Source organism: Mercurialis annua, linkage group LG1-X (assembly GCF_937616625.2).
Source record: "Mercurialis annua linkage group LG1-X, ddMerAnnu1.2, whole genome shotgun sequence".
Taxonomy (NCBI): Eukaryota; Viridiplantae; Streptophyta; class Magnoliopsida; order Malpighiales; family Euphorbiaceae; genus Mercurialis; species Mercurialis annua.
Window position 1 is genome coordinate 45,520,632 of NC_065570.1, and position 7,410 is coordinate 45,528,041.

At 31.3% G+C, this 7,410-nt stretch overlaps 1 long non-coding RNA gene across 1 annotated transcript; it reads right to left on the reverse strand.

Moving 5' to 3' along the window:
• Positions 1–221: 221 nt before the first annotated feature.
• Positions 222–1,001, reverse strand: LOC126665960 (uncharacterized). The gene is made up of 2 exons (XR_007637735.1): positions 887–1,001; positions 222–436 (listed from the first exon to the last, which is right to left on the reverse strand). It is a non-coding gene; the product is annotated as an uncharacterized LOC126665960 (long non-coding RNA).
• Between the last annotated feature and the right edge of the window lie 6,409 nt (positions 1,002–7,410).

Here is a 7,410-nt window from a genome sequence, read left to right on the forward strand (position 1 = left end):
CGGGGAGTGTCACGACCCATTTTTCATGGATCGCGACCGGCGCTAGGGTATGGGTATGGTTGTATCAAAACCCGTAGCTAGCCTTGCGGATAACCAACAAATATATAAACCTGCAAAAAAACCAAAGCTTGGTGGCAATCGAGACTCCAGGCTAGTTCTAGCAGTTCATAATATTTAACATTTATATAATAAGTGCTCGGAAAACTCCGAGTCTCCAACACGGCATAAATACTTATCAACCCAAGTTAATATAAGAATGCTAAACAATATACATATATCAATTGAATTAAACTTGATAACAAGTAGCAGACAAGTAAGACTTCTAATTACTATTGCGGTCTAAGAGTAAAACCAGTTCAATAACTTTAATAAAATAAGGTAAGACCTCCGAGGAAATAAAGAATCGGAGACCAGCTGACTCGCTCAAATCATAACCCTAGAAAAATTTGGGAAAACAACGGGGTCAGATTTACTGAGTAGAGTTTATATAACCATTTACATTTATTAAGTTAAAAACCTTTAAAACGTTTAATAAAACATTTTCATTATGGATTATCAATGAAACCCTAAACCATAATTCTAAATCCATTGTCGTGTCGGTGAGACGTATCTCAATAACCGATCCCCGACTATCACTTAATAAATAGTGAGCCCAGGAGACGTATCTTCCACCGGTGCCCTCACTAAGGTGAGACGTATCTCAAACATACCCCAATACCATAATCATTACCGGTGCGCATGCAGTCCCGATGATGCCCATCGAGTAGCACGTTTCCAAATCAAATTCACAATGCCGAAAACAGTTCAAAAGTTGTTTATACATATATATATATATACAAAATCTAATAATTGTTTAATAAAGAGGTAAATTGAGATATAAACTCACTGCTTGCTATTCCACGTGAAACTTGGCAAACAATTTAACTCTGGTTCGCCTCTGAAGTACGAACAATCAACGGGTCTAGCCAAGGTAATAATTATAAAAACAGACTCTAACTCTAAAGAGTACTAGACACCACATAAGACTAGCACAAACGACAAGTCAATGTAAAGTCAAGTCAGAGTAATCATAAAACTCAAATAATAATAAAGCCATAAACAATCACGTATATTGAGTTCCCGCTTTAAAATCCGTTTCAAAAATATTATTTAAATAATATTTAAATAATAAATTAATTTAATTTCTAAATAGCGGGTTAGCCGAGTTACCGATAACTACCAAGCTACCTCACATGTCGGGTTACCCAAGTCTAACCCGACCTAAAATATTTTATCAAAAATATAAACCATAGTTTATAATTCTCAAAATAACAATTTGATAAAATAATAAATCAGTATTTAAAACGGAACTCAATATCTTAAGATCCAAGTAACCAATAGTTATTAATAATTTATTTAATTAAAAATAAATTACGAAAACTTTTAAAACCCAAAAACGTCAAATTGACACATTAAGTCAATAATTCCCAAAATTTAATAATTACCCGAGTAATTATAAATTAATGAATAAAAATATTATTATCGTTTCCCGATTATATTTATCAAAATAATTTAAATTATAATCGTAACTAATATGATTATTAGATTTAAAAAAAATATTGCTAACAATTTAGCAATCAAAATAATATTCAAAAGTCCCACTTGAAATTGGTATTTAATTAATTAAATAACCTTAAATTGAACAAACCAATTAAATCATTTAACGAATACAATTAACAATTATCAAAGTCACTTAGCCACATTACTTTAAACAACAAATTAAATTGAAATATAAGCATTATTTACAACATGAGTTCATGCAACAGTGAACAATCTAAATCTTATGGCCAAGAAAATTTAAAATTTGCCATCAACTTATTTTAACAATTAGTGGCCCAATTATTTTGATGAACAAAAACCCGCCCAACAACCCATCTTCATGAATGAATTTCAGAAACAAGAAACAAAACACAGTAACCTGAACCTATAATTTACAAACTTCATGATTACATAATAACCCATACAAAACCACATCATAATCAACATACCCAAAAGTAATAGCAACACATAAACTAAGTAACATTAAAGGCAACAGAGAATATCAATCATCAATGGATTTGAGTCGACATCGACATGATCTATACTCAAATCAATCTAGAGTTTCATATAAGCTAAAGTAATAGGAAAACAAAAACCATCTCAGAACTTTAAAACATTCGGCATGAACTAACAACAAAACAATCAAGGCAACAATTCACAGAGGCGATGGAATCATGAACGTACCGATAGTAATGATGAACGATTATGAACGTCCAAGAGGTTGAGAACAAACAGAACAAAGCGATGTAAACACGATCTCACAACGACGCTACGATGATAATGAACGTACAGTTATGAACGGACAAGCGATGAGATAACGAACGAAATCAATTGATAGAGATCAATGAAACTTACCGACGATTCGAAAGCAATCTGAAGGGATTAAAGGATGTGTTATTCTCTGAGTGAGATTTAGGGTTTATGTCGTAGGAAATAACGAGCTGGAAAGAAACGTAGGGTAGTGATGTATTTATAGGCAGAATAAGAAAGAAATGTATAATAAGGAGTTGGTTTGCTGCAATATTTGTGAATCATGGATATGGCCATTATATTACACAAATAAAGGGCTTTCAATAAGGAAATAATGGGCCACGTTAATCATAAAAGAAAGGAATGCATGGGCTTCCTTTTTGCATGGAAATTATATATTTATTTATTTTTTTCTTTTTTTTTCTTTTAAAATCTAATAATACAAACAAAACACGAATTGAATTACGACCGAATCTAAGAACGACTCAAATAAAATTAAATAAAAATATTTAATAAGAATAATAATAATAAATTACCTAAAACTTATCGGAATGCAAAAATTATAATTAATTTTTTTTAAAATACGGGATATTACATTCTCCCCAACTTATTAAAAATTCGTCCTCGAATTTACCACAAAGCCAAAATCATATAAAATCAATTATAGCACATATGAAATCACACGTAATTCAAAAAAATACGGGGCAACGCGTCCTCAACGGAACGAAAGAGACAATTACGCATATTAATTCCGATTTCCAAAATCACTTTACAATCAGGTGATAACTCAACGGAAACAAAATGAAAACCGCCTAAATCAACCTAAGAAAAACACCACCGCAGATTCAATAGATTAAACCAAACTCTAACCCAAGGTAATTCTATCATAAAGACAACTGAGGAGGGTCAAGCGAAATGAAATATAATTTAAATGAAAACACGCTGAAAATTTTACGGACATTCTCCCCAACTTATAAAAATACGACTTCGAATTTAGAACTGACTCGAAAATTCGAATGATCACAACACACATACGCGAAAAATTCTTAGTTCGATAATTTGGTACCTCAAATGACTTCTTAGACACCAGGAGTTAACGAATTAGAAATTTATTTCAACCGAGATATAATCAACACGCTAAACGAGAAAATTTTAAAATAACAGGCTCAAGTCCCAAATACTATCAAAGTAACACTACAAGAGTAAGAACACCCAAGATTCAAATTGTAATCTTACTAAGCCAAACTCCAAAACTAGAAACCGAAAACCTAAAAACACTCTCCATTGAAAATAATCTTACATTCCTTAACATCTACGCACCGCATCGCCTATAGTTGTCACAACATCAAATACCTCATATGAGAAACTTAAAACGCCCGTTAGCCAGATAACAAGAAAATTAAAATGTCGTCCTAATTATATATGCTCTCACAAACTAACGGTTGAAAACTAAACACCACTAAGATCGTCTCGGTTCCACCACTAAGATCAGTTCGACAATACCATCAACTTCGCAAACTAAGACGTAAGAAAACACATAAAATTCTAAGGAATACAAAATTTAAACTTCTGACGACGAAATTTTCCATTCTCTATTTTTTTTTCAACCACTATAACCTCGAATCCTACAGAAGATCATTTAGATCAGATAGAATTTAATCAGTTTATTGGTTGTGGTCAAAATAAAATTTTCCTAGAAAATGCTTTCCGTAAACACAAATATATAATAGCACCATCCGCCTTTAATTTTAAATTACTAGCATCTCAAGTTTAATTTTATTTCCAATCGAAAATAATTAACCCGTTGAAAAATCCTCTAATTTCGCAAACGCATCAACAAAATAAAAACACTCTCAATTTGAAATCACCACAGAACTTTACTTTCAAAATAAATTTACGATTTTTATACAATCGTTCATTAAAAAAAGTTACAATTCATTTTTAATCAAAACTAACAAAATTTTATCACTTTTCCAAAAGATAAATCTTTTACAATAAGAATCTCTTTGTTTACGAAATAATTTCCATACCGGTATCAAAACTTTTTTTTTTAAACAAAAGTCGAATATGTAAAAACAAAATTTCTTTTAAGTTAGTGTAAAAACACACGTAGAGCATAACCAAAATTTCTTTAAATCAACAATCCTCGAATTATATACTCTAAGCTGGCACAATTTTTTTTTTTTCCGAACTCAATATTTTTCCGCACTTACCACAACTAAACCTCGAGTGCAACCTTATAAACATAGCTCCTCTTTACTAAATACAAATACTCCAATAATATCAAATAAATCCTTACAATGCAATTTCTCGTAAATTACCACCGTCATCACAGAGTATTTGTCTAGATACCAACCAGATAAAAATAAAAAAAATTCAAAATCGTTTGAAATTTATCGGCTTTTAAAACACCATTTTGACAATGTAACTTGTGAGTTTATAACAAAACATTTTTTTTTCTTGAAAAGCCTTACTGACAAAATTTATTTTACATAATTGTGCGCCAGGGTGATGACAGTTTTCATCCCCGAAGAGTTGCATTCAACCCTAATTTCATGCCGTGAAGAATGTACTAAAAGCAAGTATCAATTATTTATTTCTCTTTTTAATTAGTGATCATATTCTATGCTCAATGCAGTTTCTTATTTGTGGCATTTCAAATGCGTGATCATGACATGTCTGGACACAATTACGTGATAAAAACATTTCAATTACTTTAACAAGTTAACATTTGAAACCAATTTTCCTTCGAAACATTTTCTAGCCATCACACTCTGTGAGACGTGCACTCGCTCATCTTGACATATTTGCCCATCTCCATTATCCTAGTCCACCAATTTGAATCGTCATTAACGAAATAACCCAAATCAATAATGAACTAAAATTTTCCTAAAAACGAGTTCCACCTCAAATCAAATTGAAAATTTTCCAAAGACAACAAGCAACACGACCGCCTTCACAACTTCACCATTACTTTCAGTATTTCACTGATTTACCGGATATAAATACCAGTGTATTATTACACAGATCAACCTCGATCCAGATATTCCATATCTAATTCTAGAATGCCAAAAGCCGAAAATTTCGATATCCAAATTATTACAAACGAGTCCGACCTAGAAACGTCTAACACTCGAAACTTAACGCACGAGGCAAACACCTACGAGTAGAATTATTCCATCGGTGCTGAGTAATATAACTCAAATAACCTTCCTCTAACAAAGATAGATTCTTAAAAAGGATCTACTAATGATCCCAAGAGTCGCTCCTCAATTCCTTGATACCAAAATTAATCACCTCAATCTCCAGAGTTCAAACGATAGATACGGCTAAAACAATTATAACATCAAAACTAAGCGCAGGGTTTAAATAAAAGTTCGAAATGCATGTCGATACCAACGCTAAAGCTATACCAAAGAAAAATAAGCGAGTAATATCCTCACATGATACTCCCTATAATGAAGCAGACAAAAACAATAACTACCACGACAATTTAACCAAACATGATAGATAAAATAATAACACAGTAAAATAGGTTATGAATTTTTTTTACACAACTGAAAACCACTCAAGCATTTTGTAATAAAACAAAATAATATCAAACGAATTGAACATATAATATTTTATTTGATCATCATGTTTCTACTGACAAGACAAATAAAATTCAAGTAATGAAATATGTTAACATTGTTATATCATATAATAACATGCTCAAAGCGCCAATTTAGATCAAAATAAGTAAAGATATTGACCAAAAATATTTACCAAAACCTATTTCGAAAGATAAAATTTACAAAATAGATATTAAGTTAATGTCGAGCCCCACAGTTTTAAAAAATCATTTTCCGGAAAACCTCTATGCAGAATAATGGTTAAAATTTTTTATTCCCAAACATCTCAGTTTAAAATCATCGAGTTAGCCGAGCAATTACAACTTCCAAGCTCAACTCTAAATTTGGGTGACCCAAGTCAAACCCGCAATTACCATTTGTAAAATGTATACAAAATATTTTTTAAATCCGGAAAATTGCGTTTTAAAACAAATTCCAATCCTTTCAAAATAGGAAGCTCGACGTCACCCAATTGATAACATCAACACATCACCCAAGTGAGAACAATTATTTTTTAACAACCTCATCAAAAATACAAGTTTTAGTCAAAACTAGTAAATCGAGCATAAGGCCAACAACACCAAAGTGTTGACAACCAAATATGGTAAAAATTACAAAGTAATATTAAATTACCAAAACTGTAACACCTTTCAAAATAATTTTTATTTCAAAACAATCATTTTGAAAAATCCAAGTTAGACGTAACATTTTAATTTTTAAAATACGAGAAATTCATTTAATTACAAAAGAACAACCCCTTTTCAATCCTTAGTCAAATGTAAAATTTTGAAATATACGGATTTTATTTTCTCTGGCAAGATAGTGAAAATAATATTTTAGGGTGTCATGTCCAGACTACTCTTTTGACTTCTTGCGTCAAAACACCAGTTGGGCAAAAACAATCTTCCTAAGGTAATTTAAAACTAATACGTGGCCAACAACGTAATTCACAAACGTGAAAAAGATTTTTCAGTCAAAAATCATTTAAACTCAAAACAGTTTCAAATCCTGACAAATATCATTTTTTAAAAAATTCAAGACTTTCGGCCAAAACCAGAAATACTCTCAAACAATTTAATGCCAACAACATCCTTAATGTATAACAACCAAAATATATCACCCAAGTGAAAAGCAACATCATCAAGATAAGGCAATTAACATCATACCCAAGTATGACATAAAGAAAATTACCAACATAAGATTTCTCGAGAAATCAAAAGCAATTAAATCACCCATGTGAGGTAACATAATATAATAAAATAAAAGCATCAAATCAAAGCATAATTAATGACTGACTTGACGCAATCCTATCGGTGTAGGCAGAAAGTTTTAAAATCAAAAGATGACGTTTCAAAGACAAGACATGAACCTAATTCCGCAGTAGTACCTATGACTCAATAATAACTTAACAGAGTAAACACATATCATGCAAATGGCCTTGGTTTGAAACCAAAGCTCTGATACCAAGTTT